Genomic DNA, 17,460 nt, shown 5'->3' on the forward strand with positions numbered 1-17,460 from the left:
ATTCATGTAGTGGAGTTCTCATTTCTCCATTAATATGGTAGGGACAACACAGTCCATACTACCAGATAGCTGCAAGCTTCAAGGGAAGCTGTCCGTGTGTTTTTACATATAGAAGTGGAGAGCTGGCTGTATAGGCGCTTGTACATCAATATAGGTCCAAGGTGTAACTAGGACCTTGTCAGTGGTACGACACCACACGGAAGCATCAGGAACCGTCACTATTGCCGTATATTGTAGTCTTTTTGCATGGTAATGGGTAATGCAGTTAGGTGAAACCATAGGAGCCAATTCGTTATTGCATTTGCACCTTTTTTATCCACGTTTTGTTGTTCTTTAGTTTGTTTTTCATTTGCACCATTTTTTTAACTTTGCACCTGCTTTGGGGCTCATACTCACTTGCGAGCGACTCGCACGATTCTTGTGCGAGTTTCTCACATGAAAACCTATAGTTAAATGAAGCTTTTTTATGGATTCAGTGCGCTGCTGACCATAACACACAATTACTTGTGCATTAGAAGATTGAAGCTTTATTCATTTCTTTATCCCAATGCGTTTCGAAGTGCAAATCACTTCTTCCTCAGGGGTAGATATCATCCCCTGAGGAAGAAGTGATTTGCACTTTGAAATGCGTTGGGATAAAGAAATGAATAAAGCATTGATCTTCCAATGCATGAGTAATTGTGTGTTATGTTCAGCAGCGCACTGAATCCATAAAAAAGCTCCATTTAACTATATGTCTCGGCGGTCACTGGTTTGACCTTTGGATGTGCGGCAGCTGACTGATAATTTCATACGATTTACCTCTTCTATATCAGGTGAGTAGAATTTTAATACGGTTCTTACCCTGTTTCTCAGATAAGACCCTATTTGTGCTTTTTTTCCGTTCCTATAGTGTGAATCACATGAAAACCTGGCACTGCCACCGGCACTTGGACTGGAGCGTGCAGCTACATGTATTTCTATGCAGCTGCATGCTCCGGTCCGAGTGCCGGTGGCAGTGCCAGGTTTCCATGTGAGAGACTCGCACAAAAATCGTGCGAGTCGCTTGCAAGTGAGTATGAGCCCTTAAAGTTTCTTTTTTTTCTTCATGTTTGCGTTATTGTCTGCTATCTCTGCAAGACAGGGATGCAGGATCATTGATCAATGGATGTTTGTTAATATGTTGATTACACATTTTACAAGACCATGCAGTTTGTTGACCTGCAAAACAGATGAGGACAATCTATGAAAATTGATTAAATACACAAACAATGAGAGTTAAACTCATCCTACCTCTCCCTTGACCTGTGGATGATGACCTTAACCACAGATGTAGGTATAAAAAGGATGGTAGATCCTTCTGCTTTGTGAACACAGCCAGGATACCATTGCTCTATAAAGTTGTCTCTCTATAGTACTACAGCCAAGACACCATGGCACCATCACGGGGTATTTGCCATTCTACAGGATGCCAGCTTAAGAACCCCGGCCCTAGCTGGAGGAATACAGATTTGCTCCATTGGCGATCACTGAACCCATGGATACGTTTGGGGAAGATAGGATGGGGACCCTTTAGTTACCTGGCCCCATGGAGACATTCGGAGAAGCCAAGTTGTGCCCCCCTGGCAACTGGCCACGTACCTCAATGGACTGTCAGCTTCTTTACGCTTGTCGTTACCTCTTCTCTGTGGATGCCTGCTAAAACAAGGTGCTACTTGTGGTGGTAGTCAGCCCTGGAAGCCCCGAAGTCGCAGCTATTCTAATCCCAGGGATTCAGCAGAAGGGTGAGACTCTGTAATTTTGCACTATCTTGGGTATTTTGATGGAACTTTTCTATGTGTTATTATCTGGTTGGTTCAATAAAGTATTGCAACGCTGTTTTACCCTCACTGTCATTGTTTTTTTGCAGGGCAATTGTTCTGCTCTGATCTCCATTTTACTTCCTTTTGCAGCCCCCTAGCCCTTACTAAAACAGTTTTACAGCACCAAAGTTCGGATTCTCATTGACTTTTATATGGGATTTAGGGCCAAGTTCCAGTACCCGAACCGAAACTTCCACGGTTCGCATATCCCTATAAAGCACATTTTTGGTGTATTAGCAATTAATGTAATTGCTCCTTTTCTTTATTTTTAGACTTATTCACCTGCGATACAATTTCCTCCATTCTTTGGATGACATCCAAAAACCAAGTTAACACAACATCTGTGATTGTTACTTTATGCATTGACTCATGATTGCTCCTATACATTCACATCTTGTTTTTCACTCGGGTGAAATGAACATTGTAGGTTTTTCTGTTTCCACTTATCTAATAATAGTACAATGAATGAATGAAAGCTCTTCAGTTAATTATTTGTTCTGGTAGACACTTGATTCATTTACTGATTTATTACCGTATTTAAGCTTAGAAATGGACCTTTTTGGTTAAATCTGACATAAATCACAAGTGTAACCTGGGCTGACTTAAAAGGGGTGTTCATGTCATCTGGACCTGGGATGTCTCCACCACCCTAAGGGTATGTGCACACGGTGTGGATTCTGCTGCGGATCCGCTGCAGATTTAGGTGCGTTGTACAGTATCATTGTTTTCAATGGTAAACTGGAAAACGCAGTGCACATGCTGCAGATTTTTCCGCGCGGTTTACAATCCGCAGCATGTCAATTCTTTAGTGCAGAAATGCTGCAGTTTCACACCTCATCCATTATATGGTGTAAAACCGCAGGACTTTAGTCCTGCGGATTTATCTGCGGTTTTTACTACAAAATCCGCAGAGCCAAAAAACTCTGTGTGCACATAGCCTAAAGGCCGTCCTTTTATTCAAGGCAGGTGAGGCAAGATGATCACAAATGTATATGGCTTTCTCTCTTGAAGTTTTTAGCTCCATAACTCCCATAGACTTTGTTCTACAGCAAGGGTGGGCAATTAATTTTCCCAAGGGGGCCACATGAGAGAACCAGACTGTTGTGAATGACCAAATCAAAAGGCAGAACTTAATTCAGCTTATTATTATTATTATTATTAATTTGTACACTTAATATTGAGCAGAATTATGTCTGACTAGCTGCTACTGCTAATAAACGTTGCTATTGGATCGCCCTCCCAGGGCAGTGGGGTACTCGGAGCCGGGCCCGTTGATTTCAATTGGAAGTGTCACGGTAGCTGTGACCCGGTCCGTGGCCCTGGGCGTACATTGTAAAAGGGGAATGTTGAGCGTGTGGATGATGATGATTAAAGTTTATAAGTGAATGATTCGTGACGCTACCTGTGGTGTTCGGCAATGAAGATGTTAAGCCGACGCTGCAGACAGATCCTCTGGGACAGATGGTGTGGTGCAGCAATAATGTTGTGGCCCTCCACAGGTAGGGCCGTAGTCCCAGGGCAGTGTAGATGGGAAAATAGTGAGGAGAGCGTAATGGTGCAGTGTTAAGCACAGAGATGTAGCAGTGCTGAGTGGGTTGGCGCAGGAATAAGCGGAGGACACCAGGGCATGTAGTTCCAAAGCTTTACTCACAGTCTGTTGTACATACAGATGCCCGCCTCGGTGCCCTGTCCTCCAGGTCAGGGGCTCAGCCAACCTCCAGGCAAGATGAAGTACTCCGTTTCAACACTCCGCCAACATATGTGCCTTTTCTGAACGTCTCCCTTCTAGCGCCTATTTGAAGTACTCACAGTACTGAGTTACACTGGAGTTCCTGCTTTCAGATGTTCTTAGAACTCTACTTGTACGGGAGACAGCTGTAGCCTGCTTCGGGGGACTCCTTGCTACTAAGTCCCGGCTCACTCTCGTTGCTGTTGTGCCCCCAAGTCTTGTGTGGGAATAAAGTGGTGACAACTTCTATTCCTCCGGTGTCTGCTGCAGGACCATTAGTATCCATACAACCTCGGGGACCGGACCCCGGCCTTGCGCTTAGAACTTGAGGAAGGGCTCTGCTCTAATCCTTAGTTCTCTTCTTCTCCTTACGTTCCGTACAAATCAATCTTTCTTATGGAGAAATAGGCTTTCTTAATATCTCTTTCCTGTGCCAGCAGACCCAGATCACTGAGGTCGGCTGCAGCACTTCCTTCATCCATCCCACTCAGGGGATCTTCACTCTTCCACTGACTCTGTCAGACTGCCCGAATCCTAAACTCTTCCCGCTCTTTTGGTGCCAACTAACTCCACCCGCCTCCCAGCATGCTTCGTGTTCCAAGCAGGGAGCCACCAAAGGGTGCTTTGGTACACTACTATGTTGTGTGGAATGCAGGTGTTGGAGCGTGGTCAGGAGTCTCCACCTTACCTGAATGGTGGGGTACCACACCTCAGGAGGTGGTGCAGTACCTCTGTGGCAACTGAACCCTCAGGGGCCCCACACTTTAAGGCCTATTGATACATGTATTTGTACCAGTAAGATCAACCCCAAAGTTCTCTACACATAGTATGATGAACCCCAAAGCGCTCTACACACATACTGTGGTATGATGAACCCTAAAGCTTTCTACACACAGTATGATGGACCCCCATAGCCCCCCTACACAGTATGATGGACCCCAAAGCTCTCTACACACAGTATGATGGACCCCACAGCTCTCTACACACAGTAGCATGGACCCCCACAGCCCCCCTACACAGTATGATGGACCCCAAAGCTCTCTACACACAGTATGATGGACCCCAAAGCTCTCTACACACAGTATGATGGACCCCACAGCTCCCCTACACACAGTATGATGGACCCCAAAGCTTTCTACACACAGTATGATGGACCCCACAGCTCTCTACACACAGTAGGATGGACCCCCACAGCCCCCCTACACAGTATGATGGACCCCAAAGCTCTCTACACACAGTATGTTGGACCCCACAGCTCTCCTACACACAGTATGATGGACCCCAAAGCTTTCTACACATAGTATGATGGACCCCACAGCTTCCCTACACACAGTATGATGGACCCCACAGCTCTATGCACACAGTATGATGGACCCCACAGCTCCCCTACACACAGCATGATGTCCCCTCAGTCCTCTACACAATGATCACCCCCCCACAACTCCGCACACTGTGTGATCACCCCTCACAACCCCTCACACATCCCCATAGGCTATATGATACACCCACAACTCCCCTCACACAGACCTCTCTCTGTTCTCTTCCATGTACTGTTTGCAGACTGAGACTTTGTGCAGCAAGCCCAATATAGTGATATCATCACTCCTGCTGTGCTTAGACAACTCAGCATGCACCGGCTGAATGTATTGTATTCACCAGTTTTATCAGTACCCTTATAATCACCAGTATCTGCATTCTGAGGAATACAAAATCAAGATGCAGGGGAGGTGAAAGGGGGCTGTCTCGTGGTGCAGAAAGCCACTGTTTCCAGCACTTTGGTTTTTCCAGTATGTGCACCGAACAGCCAAAGGAATGGTTGCTAGCTGCACTTTGCCGCATATTGCCAGCACTCGTATACATGGGGGCAATATGGAGTCAGGTGGGTCCAGATCTCAAAAGTAGAGTAGGGGACCTTACCAAATTCTTTGCCAATCTTCTGTAACGTAAGGCATTTTCTGGTGACAACAAGACACAACTCTGGAGTAAGGGGCTCCATACAAAATAGATAATTGTCAGCCAAATGATGGTTCAGGCAATCGTTCAGCCAACAGCAATCTTTCACAATTATCTATACATAGGAGATCTTGGGTCTGCCAAGCGCTAATGTGTTTTCTAGAAGATAGCTGCTGCCAGGTTCATCTGGTGGTGGCTTATCTTGTCAAGAACAAAAGGATTGGAGGTTCAAAATTGTACATGCCGGATTGTTGTCTTCCCCAACCCAACATCATCTGCTTGGGGAGAGTCAGGATGCTCTCATACACGTAACTCTTGTTGGCTGAGCTGTTGTGAGTTCATTTTCCCCTTCACCATTGAGGTCTGATGAACTCCCTCTTCTGGTGAAGGAAGGTAGTGAGGCCGATTACCAAGCACCTGGGCAGGATGATGATGACTGGGTGATGGGAATTACTTACTGGATATAAGGCAGCCGACGCCCTTCTGCCTTGCTGGTGATCTCTCTGAGGGATTCTAGGAGACCAGTCTGATTCCTGCTCCTCAAAAGCTAAGTTTTCTGCTCTACTTTTTGCATTTGTGTTTTGGTTTTGTTTTGCATTGTTTTCATTGATTTCTGCCATTCCCTGCTGGGGTGAGCTGAATTCCTTTTTGCTCTGTCTTCAGAAAATACCTGAGTACTGATATAGTCTTTTTGAAGCCTAGCGTCTTCAGGGCTTTTTTCCTATCAGCTGTTGGATCTTGTTTTGATAGGGTTTTGGCGGATTACAGACAGCAGCTTTCCTATCCTGTCCTATTTAGTTAGCTTGGGCCCCATCATTTGCTCAGCCTATCTTTCTATCTGTGTGTTTTTTCATCTTGCTTCACCGTCATTATATGTTGGGGGCTGCCTATTGCTTTGGGGTCTGCTCTGGGGCAGTTTAGATTTCCCTTTCTGTCTTTAAGCTAGGCAGTTCTCCGGCTGTGATCGAGGGGTCTAGGGCACCGTAGGAACCCCCCACGGCTACTGCTAGTTGTTGTTGATAGGTTCAGGGGTCTGCAATCCGATAGCTGCCAACGTCTCTGGTTTTCTGGACTTAGCTAGTATTTCTGTTTTTGCCTCCTACGGTGACTCATTCATAACACTGAGCCCAACGATATTGGCGGCTTCAACCAATGTAAATCTAATGTGTATGTGTCATGGTTTGAACAGGGTTCTTGCCCTGCACTCACAGGGTTAAGTGTTCGTGGCCTCTTTCTGGATCTGGGAGGGGTATTTATACTCACTCTTTACCAGGGTTCTCTGTCAGCTATACTGTTGTTCTGGTGTGTCTGACCCCTGGTGTGCGTGTATTCTGCGTTGCCTGTTTGATTCCTGTGTATGACCCGGCCTGTTCCCTCACTCTGTACTCCGTCTCTCGCTTTCGTACTACTGTCTTCTCCGGTTCTGACCTCCTGGCTTGGCTATCGTTACTCCGTTACAGTTTGTCCCTATTGTACCGTCTATTGCCCGTTCTGGTTTTCTGACCTATTGCTACGTCCAGACTATCCTTTCTGTCTAAACCCCGTGGTACTGTATTGCTATCTGGTGCTTTGACCCTGGCTTCGTCTGGTTTCTGTCTCTGTCTATGCCCCTTGGTAACATTGCCCCGTAGTTACCGTTCTAGGAGTTTCCCTGCAGCTCCTAGATCTGTGGAGCTTAGACCACGCCCCCAGCAGTCATGTGCTTCAGGTCCTGATACTCTGAAGCACGCATCGTCACCGCTGCTGCCCTGCTCCACAGGTATCTGTGAGTACTGTCTTTGTACTCAGGACACCCGCACTGGCACAGTGAGCAAGTGCAGTGCGGTGTTCCTGACAGTATAGGTATTTTAAGATCAGAGCAAGAATTAGGGAGGATGTTCAGGATCCTTGTGTAGAACCACAAGTCCAATCCACAGGTCAAGGCAATAGGCAGATTCCAGGGATAGAGCTGGCTCATACATTCTTAGTAATCTGTAAGGTACACCTGGGGTGGACCCGCTAGACCGTGGCAACGAACCTCCCGGGGGCGAGCTGACCAGGTGGACCACCCCCTATACAGGGAGCGTTTGGGGCAAGCCCGCGGGTAACTATTACCACGGCAGCTGGTACCCTGGGAAGTAACGACAGACAGACAGCTAGAGCCGAGTTGGGGATACAGGACTGATGGTACCGGCTGGGAACCACAGGACAGACGGGCACTGCTTAGAGACACGAGATAGGTGGGCACGGCCTGGAGACACAGGAGAGGCGGGCACGGCCTGGAGAAACAGGAGAGGCGAGCACGGCCGGGAGACACAGGACAGGCGGGCACGGCTGGGAGACACAGGACAGGCGGGCACGGCTGGGAGACACAGGACAGGCGGGCACGGCTGGGAGACACAGGACAGGCGGGCACGGTTGGGAGACACAGGACCTAGGAGAGAGGAAAAATGGAGAGGTGAACGAGCAACGGATGGACAGGACGCGATAGCGTGCATAGAGGGCGGCCAGAATCACTAGGGAAAAGCAGTGATACTCAGGCACCGCTGGCAGGAAGAGGCGGCCAGATATAGGGGCTAGTAGGAGGACTTCCGGGTCGTGACCTAAAGTGGAGGAGGAGCAGGCGCGCGTCCTCAGGAGGAGGAGGAGGCGCGCGCGTGCCCAGGCACAGTATGTGCGCGCGCCCGCCGAGCAGGAGGAGCGGGAGCGTGCACCCGGCGCGGTCCGGAAGACCAGACGGAGGAGACCGCCGGACAGAGAAGAGTCGCCAGGGAGGACCGCGGAGAAGACCGCGGCCACCGGCGCAGAGAGGAGCAGGATACCGGAGGATGGGTAAGCTGCGGCCGGGAGGAGGCAAAGAGAGGAGTGCGCGGCAGCCGCCGCGTGACAGTACCCCCCTCCTTACGCGCCTCCCTCCGCAGTCCGGAAAAAAACTTAGCCAAGATTCGAGGGGCCTGGATGTTCTCTTGGGGCTCCCAGGACCTCTCCTCGGGACCAAAGCCCTTCCAATCAACCAAAAAAAAGGTTCTCCCCTTTTGCTTCCTCATGGCCAAAATATCTTTAACCTCAAATACATCGTCTGCGGAGACAGGCGGAGGCGAGTGAGGGGCCTTAGAAAGGAAACGATTGAAGATGACTGGTTTTAGCAAGGACACATGAAAGGCATTAGGGATACGGAGAGAGGCAGGAAGCCGTAGTTTGTAGGAGACATCATTAATACGGGAGAGGACCTCAAAAGGTCCAATATAACGGGGACCCAGTTTATGGGAAGGGATCTTGAGGCGAATAAACTTGGAGGCCAGCCAAACTTTATCACCAGGGTGATATGGCGGAGCATCCAGGCGTCTTTTGTCGGCGTGTCTCTTGACTCTGTTACGTACCAACTCGAGAGCGGCCTTGGTCTCCTGCCAGATCCTGGTGAATTCCCCGGTCAGAAGGTCAGCCGCCGGTACACCCGAGGCAGGGGGAACCGGAAGAGGTACACCAGGATGTTGCCCGTAGACGACAAAGAAAGGAGACTTGCCCGAAGACTCACTGACGTGGTTATTATAGGCGAACTCAGCCCACGGGAGAAGTTCAGCCCAGTCGTTCTGGTGGACATTGGAAAAATGCCGAAGGTAGTTCACCAAGCACTGATTTGTCCGTTCGGCCTGACCGTTGGACTGGGGGTGGTAAGATGAGGAGAAGTCGAGAGTGATATCCATTGATCTGCATAGGGCTCTCCAGAAGCGAGAGGTGAATTGAACTCCTCTGTCAGAAACAATATGTTGGGGCAGTCCATGAAGACGGAAGATGTGCTGAACGAAAATCTTCGCCAAGGCTGGGGCCGATGGCAAGCCGGAAAGAGGAACGAAGTGTGCCATCTTAGAAAACCTATCAACCACCACTAGGACGACAGTACAGTTGGCAGAGCGGGGCAGGTCCGTAATAAAGTCCATGGCAATGTGTTGCCAAGGGGACGAGGGTACTGGAAGCGGGTGTAGAAGACCAGAAGGCAGCTGCCTAGGCACCTTGATCTTGGCACAGGAGAGACAGGAGGCGACGAAATCCCGGACATCCTGGGGAAGAGTCGGCCACCAGTAGTAGCGGGACACCAGGAGAAGTGTCTTCTTAAGCCCGAGATGGCCAGCCAGCTTGGAAGCATGTCCCCAGTGGAGGATTCGTCCTCGGTCCTTCTCCGGCACAAAAGTCTTGCCAGGTGGAGGTGAGAGAAGAGAAAGTGGTGCCACCGTGATGAGCCGGGATGGATCCAAAATATGCGTGGGTTCCTCTTCGACATCTGCGGGAAGGAAGGACCTGGACAAGGCGTCAGCTTTGAGGTTTTTGTTGCCTGGGCGAAAATGCAGGTCAAAATCGAATCGAGCGAAGAACAGAGACCACCTGGCCTGGCGTGGGTTGAGTCTCTGTGCAGACCGAAGATAAGCTAGATTCTTATGGTCTGTGAAGATTGTGAAGGGATGTGCGGCGCCCTCCAATAAGTATCTCCACTCCTCTAGAGCTAACTTGATGGCCAGCAGTTCTCGGTCCCCAATGGAATAATTCCGCTCTGGGGTGGAGAAGGACTTGGAAAAGAAGCCGCACGTAACGAGCCTACCGGAGGAAGATTTTTGAGACAAAACCGCTCCAGCTCCAGTTGCTGATGCATCCACTTCGAGGACAAACGGTTTGTTGACCTCAGGACGATGGAGTACGGGAGCCGTGGCAAATGCTCGTTTCAGAGATAGGAAGGCCTCCTCTGCTTCAGGGGTCCAGACGTGCGGGTTGGCTCCTTTACGAATCAAAGATGAGATAGAGCCGGCCAATGAGGAAAAATGAGAGATGAACTGCCGATAATAATTTGCGAAGCCGAGAAATCGCTGAACGGCTTTCACCCCTTGGGGACGTGGCCAGTTGAGCACGGCAGACACCTTCACCGGATCCATACGCAGGCCGGAGTCGGAGATGATATAGCCCAGAAATGGAAGGGAGGACTGTTCAAAGGCGCACTTCTCCAATTTGGCGTACAGGCGATTCTCCCTCAATCGGAACAGTACTCGGCGGACATCTCTTCTGTGGGTGGACAGATCGGGAGAGAAGACCAGGATATCGTCAAGGTACACAACCACACTGGAGTACAGAAGGTCTCGGAAAATGTCGTTCACAAATTCTTGAAAGACTGCGGGGGCGTTGCACAACCCGAAGGGCATGACGAGGTACTCGTAGTGTCCATCCCTGGTGTTGAAGGCGGTCTTCCATTCATCTCCAGAGCGAATACGGACGAGATTATAGGCTCCACGGAGATCCAATTTAGAAAAGATTCGCGCCCCTCGTAGCCGGTCGAAAAGCTCGGGGATGAGAGGTAAAGGATATCTGTTCTTGATGGTAATCTGGTTAAGACCTCGATAGTCAATACAGGGGCGGAGAGACCCGTCCTTCTTCTTGACAAAAAAGAAGCCAGCCCCAGCGGGAGAAGATGACTTTCGGATGAAGCCTTTGGCCAAATTCTCTTGTACATATTCAGACATGGCCTGGGACTCGAGTGGACTCAACGGATAGATTCGCCCCCGGGGCGGAGTCGAGCCGGGTACAAGCTCGATGGGGCAATCATATTGCCGGTGCGGTGGAAGAGCCTCTGCCTCTTTCTTATCAAAGACATCCGAAAAAGCCCAATAGGCCGAGGGCAAATCCGCAGGGCCCGAGACAGGAGACGAGCATTTGAGGGGTTGTACTGGACGAAGACATCTAGTCTGGCAAACGCAGCCCCAGCGAAGAATGTCTCCGGTCCGCCAATCCAGGACAGGTTCATGCATCCTCAACCACAGAAGACCCAGGAGCAAGGTGTGGGATAGAGACGGCAGCACGAAGAAGGCTATTGTCTCACGGTGCAGGACCCCGATCTGTAATTCCAGCTCTTCAGTGACCAGCGTAACGGTCTCGCGCAAGGGAATGCCGTCGACTGAAGCTAACTGCCGGGGAACCTCCAAGGACCTAACCGGTATCCCCAATCTCTTCACCGCCTCGAGTTGGATAAAATTACCAGCAGCCCCTGAGTCAATATAGGCTAACTCCGAGAAACGTTTGGATCCCTGGATAAACAAAACAGGAAGGGTCAAAGGTAGAGAGGTGTCGAAGGCACCTAGGGAGGCCTCTCTTACCTGTCCTAGGCGGAGGAGTTTCCCGGCCTCACAGGGCAGGAACGTAGAAGGTGGGAAGCACTGCCACAATAGAGACAAAGGCCATGAGTGAGTCTCTCCTGGCGGCGTAGCTCTGCGGGCCTGAGTCGGTCAACCTGCATAGGTTCAGGGGCTGACGCCGAGGTGGAAGGCCGAGAGCGAGGACTGCGTGTCGGAGGAGAAAACCGAGTGGGTCTTCTCTCCCTGGCAACCTCGCGGGAACGCTCCCGGAAACGCAGGTCAATTCGCGTTGCCAGCGAGATGAGATCTTCCAAAGATGTAGGTGTATCCCTGCCTGCCAACTCATCTTTGATTCGGGGCGACAAGCCACGCCAAAAAGCCCCTACTAGAGCCTCATTGTTCCATCCTAGTTCAGAAGACAACGTACGGAACTGGATGGCGTACTGTCCCACAGAGAGAGCACCCTGGCGAAGGCAAAACAAGGACTCGGTGGCGGAGACCAGACGGCCGGGTTCATCAAAGACCTTACGAAATGTCTCCAAGAAGGTTGCGAGCTGGGAGACTATCGGGTCATCTCGCTCCCACAATGGATTCACCCAAGCCAATGCCTCACCCTCTAAGTGGGAAATCATAAAGGCCACCTTGGCCCGGTCGGAGGGATACTGCAGGGATGCCAGCTCGAAGTGCAACTGGCACTGGTTAATGAACCCCCGACAGAGTTTGGGATCTCCACTATAGCGTGGGGGTTTGGCCAAGCGGGGCGAGGACTGAGAAGCTGCCGCAGGCGCAGGGACAGCGGCCGCCGTCTGTAGAGCTAGAAGGCGGTTATCTACAGAGGCTATGTAGTTCAAAATATGGGCCTGGGTGTCGCGCTGCTGAGCAAGCTCCTGCTGTAAGCCGGAGATTTGGGAGGCAATCCCCGGATCGGAGGTTTGCAGAGATGAAAGTCTGGACTCCATTGACTTGAGGAACGACATGATCCTCGCCTGATTCTCACGAAGGAACAAAAGTTCCTTTTGGGTCGGGGTCGGGGTACCAGCGGGATCCATGGCCTGAGTATTCTGTAAGGTACACCTGGGGTGGACCCGCTAGACCGTGGCAACGAACCTCCCGGGGGCGAGCTGACCAGGTGGACCACCCCCTATACAGGGAGCATTTGGGGCAAGCCCGCGGGTAACTATTACCACGGCAGCTGGTACCCTGGGAAGTAACGACAGACAGACAGCTAGAGCCGAGTTGGGGATACAGGACTGATGGTACCGGCTGGGAACCACAGGACAGACGGGCACTGCTTAGAGACACGAGATAGGTGGGCACGGCCTGGAGACACAGGAGAGGCGGGCACGGCCTGGAGACACAGGAGAGGCGAGCACGGCCGGGAGACACAGGACAGGCGGGCACGGCTGGGAGACACAGGACAGGCGGGCACGGCTGGGAGACACAGGACAGGCGGGCACGGCTGGGAGACACAGGACAGGCGGGCACGGTTGGGAGACACAGGACCTAGGAGAGAGGAAAAATGGAGAGGTGAACGAGCAACGGATGGACAGGACGCGATAGCGTGCATAGAGGGCGGCCAGAATCACTAGGGAAAAGCAGTGATACTCAGGCACCGCTGGCAGGAAGAGGCGGCCAGATATAGGGGCTAGTAGGAGGACTTCCGGGTCGTGACCTAAAGTGGAGGAGGAGCAGGCGCGCGTCCTCAGGAGGAGGAGGAGGAGGCGCGCGCGTGCCCAGGCACAGTATGTGCGCGCGCCCGCCGAGCAGGAGGAGCGGGAGCGTGCACCCGGCGCGGTCCGGAAGACCAGACGGAGGAGACCGCCGGACAGAGAAGAGTCGCCGGGGAGGACCGCGGAGAAGACCGCGGCCGCCGGCGCAGAGAGGAGCAGGACACCGGAGGATGGGTAAGCTGCGGCCGGGAGGAGGCAAAGAGAGGAGTGCGCGGCAGCCGCCGCGTGACATAATCAAAGCAGAGGATTGATTGATGTCCTTGACGTGGCACCAGCAATGCACACTAATCGCCTAGTGCCACAACGCTACTACCACTGGGATGTGGGAGCGAGCGCTGGAGCATGAAGAGGCGAGCAATCATCACTATGCAAAGCTCAAGTACTCCAGAACGCCTCTCCATTCTGGCTTCTACAGTAAGGTTCTGAACTGGATCCATATATTCTAACAGGGTATATTGGCAGAAGTTGCCTTCATGAGTTCAATACTTTTAGGATACAAATTGTCTCTTCAAAGAGGGAGAAGATTGGAACTCTAGTGCCGCCTATTGTAAGTGACAATGCTAAAAAGTCAATATCGACCCTTTAATGAGCCTTGCCGTATGACTTAGGATAAAAACAAATCAGAATCTAAATTGCAGACGCTTGTTTCGGGGTCTTACACCTCCTCAGTGCAAAGCATCAGATCTGATATGGCTGCACGAAATACCTCTGACTAGGGTCTAAGGGGTAACAGTACTCCTTGTGGAGAGTGACATGCCAGGGTAAGGAGGCTTATAGGCCATGCAGTTCTCCTCTGGGAAATTAAATATGCTACTTAAAATAGGTGGCACTAGAGTTCCTGACCTTTTCCTCTCTGAACTTCCCACAATAGCATTGCATAGCCTTTAAGTCTCCTTTCACTGGTAGGTCAGGCATGTCACTCTCCACAAGGAGAAACTTAACCCCTTAAACTCCTTTTAAGACACATCAGTTTTTTCCTATATGAATTAAGCTTGCCTGGAGTGAGTACTTTCTGTAGAGAAAGCTAGAATTTCCTACAAATCTACTATATGTGCTTAGTTTATACCATCAGTTTGTGCTAACACTCTCTCTTTAGAGAGGGATTCCCATTCTATTTTCCGTTTCCATGATTCAAACTTTACTAGCTGCAAAAGTCCCTGGCGGGGGGGGGGGGGAGGAGGTAGCAGCTGGATTTGGAGTTGAAGAGAGGGAAATGAAAAATGCAGGGACAAGAGACTTCCTGTTTCTGCATAGAGCAGAGAAAGGAGAACAATTAACAGGGTAGAAAGGCAAAATGAGCAATTGTAAGTGCACAGTCCTGGATAAAATTTTGATGGGAGGAGGAGTGCTTCTTTAAAGAATAACTGTGTTCAGTGGTGTACATTTACTCTAAAGCTTGTTATATAAATTGTAAACTGTTTTGTGTACAAATCCAAAATGGCAAAAAATAAATAAATTTAGCCCCAGTTATGATATAATCTAGTGTAAAACCCTTCTTGGTGTCAAAAAATATCCATTTTAGTCTTTCCCTGCTCCATGTCTTGCATAATAAAATGATATTACTTATGCTGCACATGACAATTTTTTACATAATTGTGTCTTATTTTATCAGCTACTTAAAAATAAACCCAGACACAATAATTGAGGCTTCTCTATTTGCATCTCTGTATAAAAATAGGAAACCATCTGCATTATCAATATTCTGCTTTTTTTTTTTTTTTTTTATTTTAAATCTAAACCAGTCATTTTTCAATGTTTAATTTCCATGGAAGACAAATCTGAAATAAAAGTCTACAGATGAGTTTTCTTCTTCTTTCTTTCACCGAGAAAAGTGAATTTTGTAGATTTATGAGCTGCTAGAATTGCATTTGTTAGATTTCAAATGTCACAATTCTCCGGCTATAAGAAAACAATTAACATTTAGAACGGCACTGAAAATTGTTTTTGGACTACTGCAATTTGCTGTATCCCTATGGAGCCAGGATCTCAATAAGATGCTAACCATTAAGATTCTCGATGAGCGATTTTAGAAGAAAATAAAATCTTTACTGGAAGGAAATTACAAATTTGTCTGTTTTCTTCTATGTTTATTTACTTTATAGCCATTGAAATTTTATATTTTATAGACTTGGAAAAAGGTAAAAAAAAAATTTTCCCCTAGGGTACTCTTTATACAAAGCAGTCATGGGTCCCACAAGGCATTTCTGATTTAATAAAGGGGTTGTAAAGCATTGGAAAATGAAAATGTCTCTTTTTTTTCTTCTATGGACCGTTTCTGGTATTGCAGCTGGTCTACATTGCAATATATTGGAGTGGACCTGTGAACAGATGTGGCAATTATTTTTAAGACCGCAGCCATGATTTTCTTATAATTGACGATCCCTTTAAGAATTCCTTCACCCACAATTTTGAAGCATTTTTAAACTCTCTTAAAAAAAAAATAATTTCAAGTATTTTTCATGATTTGTTTTTACATTTTTTATTTTCAGAGCTTAACATGCATTTTTTTCTGCAATTTTTCAAACCTTATAGGCAAGCCAATGGGAAACGTGCTAGAAAAAAAACATTGTACCCACAATACACAGAAACATCAAAAATTCCACAAAAAAATCTTTGGCATGCAAACTTTTCAGTTATTTGCAATAGACTTTAATGTAACCTTTGTCTCTAGGATTTCTGACCAGAAAGGTAAAGATGAATTTACGCTGTGAGATGCTGGTCTGAACACAGGCCGACCCTGCATCAGATGCATTTTGATCGATCAGTGCACCACTGTATCCATCATACTTGTGCCAAACATCAAGTGCTCCTGTAACATCTGCTTCTGTCACCACCATTCCGTGAGCAGCACTGATGATAGAGGAGACATAAAGACCAAAAGCTCTGGGCAGTTTGGGTGTATATGCTGTCCAGCAGGAGTATTCAGCTCCCTGCTGTATAGGATGGGATACCACCACACCCTACTTAAACTCCCAGAAGTTTGCAAGGAGTTGCCAGTTATAGTTTACACTTGCTCTGGTTCTCTCCTATTATTTAGCTTTTGCTCATTCTGTTTGATTTCTGATTCTGACCTTGGTCTGTGTTTAAATTCTCCTTCTGCTTGACAATTCTGTTCCTGTCCCTGACCTCATGGTATTGACACGGCTTTCTGACCGCCCACTGCTAGACTACTCCACCGGCCAGCAGCTACTCTATGGACCCAACCCAGGGGATTCTGTTTAAGTCCAGATCCTTGCAGAGGGCAACCCCTGGGATCTGGTAGACTAGAGCTAGTCTATCCATAGAAGCCCTATTTAGTGCTTCTATTTAGCCCTATTTAGCCCTATTTAGTGCTTCCATGCTAAAATCCACTGCGTCCCTATTACATAGTGTTGTTTCCATTTTTTAAAGGCAATGCATTTCCAGCTTGAACATCAAATTACATACTAACCACATAGCTAACCTAAACCTCAAGGGATATTAGTTCGCCATAGAGATATGAGATATTATCTGCTCAGCCACTCTAGACCTTCAGGGATCTAGGGGTGGAAGAGCGAGGAGGTGAATTTTCCCATCTCCATTGTCAGCAACATCATAATTGAAGCATTTTCCCTGTTATGATAACTAACCCAACATCCTCTTATCCCAGTTTGTAATTATTAATTAGCCAATTACGTACATCAAGTGTCGTTCAGCGCAAAGTGAGGTCTAAGCTACTGACACAGTCAAAACAAGCTCAAGAAACACAGACCGATATCAGTAGCCAGAGGCTTAAAAGAAAGAATAAAACTTTTAGTGGACGACATGACAGGCATCATTATAATAGATTCTGGGGGATTTATATTCCTGGAAACACACAAGAGATATGGAACGTTGCTCCGTTTTCTTTGTGTCGATAAACTCAAATATTCCATCTTGTTCAGCACATGTCTAGGGAATTTGCAAGAGGTCGAGAAACTGGCAAAGCTTGAAAGTATCTCCATATATTGTAATTTCTTCCACATTTTTGTAACTAAGCTACATAGTAAAGTCTTTTTCTTCAATTAAAAGAACATTCCCCTCAATGTCTCCTTCACACAATTTTTTTTTTTTAGCCATGAGTTTTAAATATTTCTTGTAACATTTCTTCAAGCTTT

Source organism: Dendrobates tinctorius, unplaced genomic scaffold (assembly GCF_039654945.1).
Source record: "Dendrobates tinctorius isolate UK_male_01 unplaced genomic scaffold, ASM3965494v1 ptg000222l, whole genome shotgun sequence".
Classification (NCBI taxonomy): Eukaryota; Metazoa; Chordata; class Amphibia; order Anura; family Dendrobatidae; genus Dendrobates; species Dendrobates tinctorius.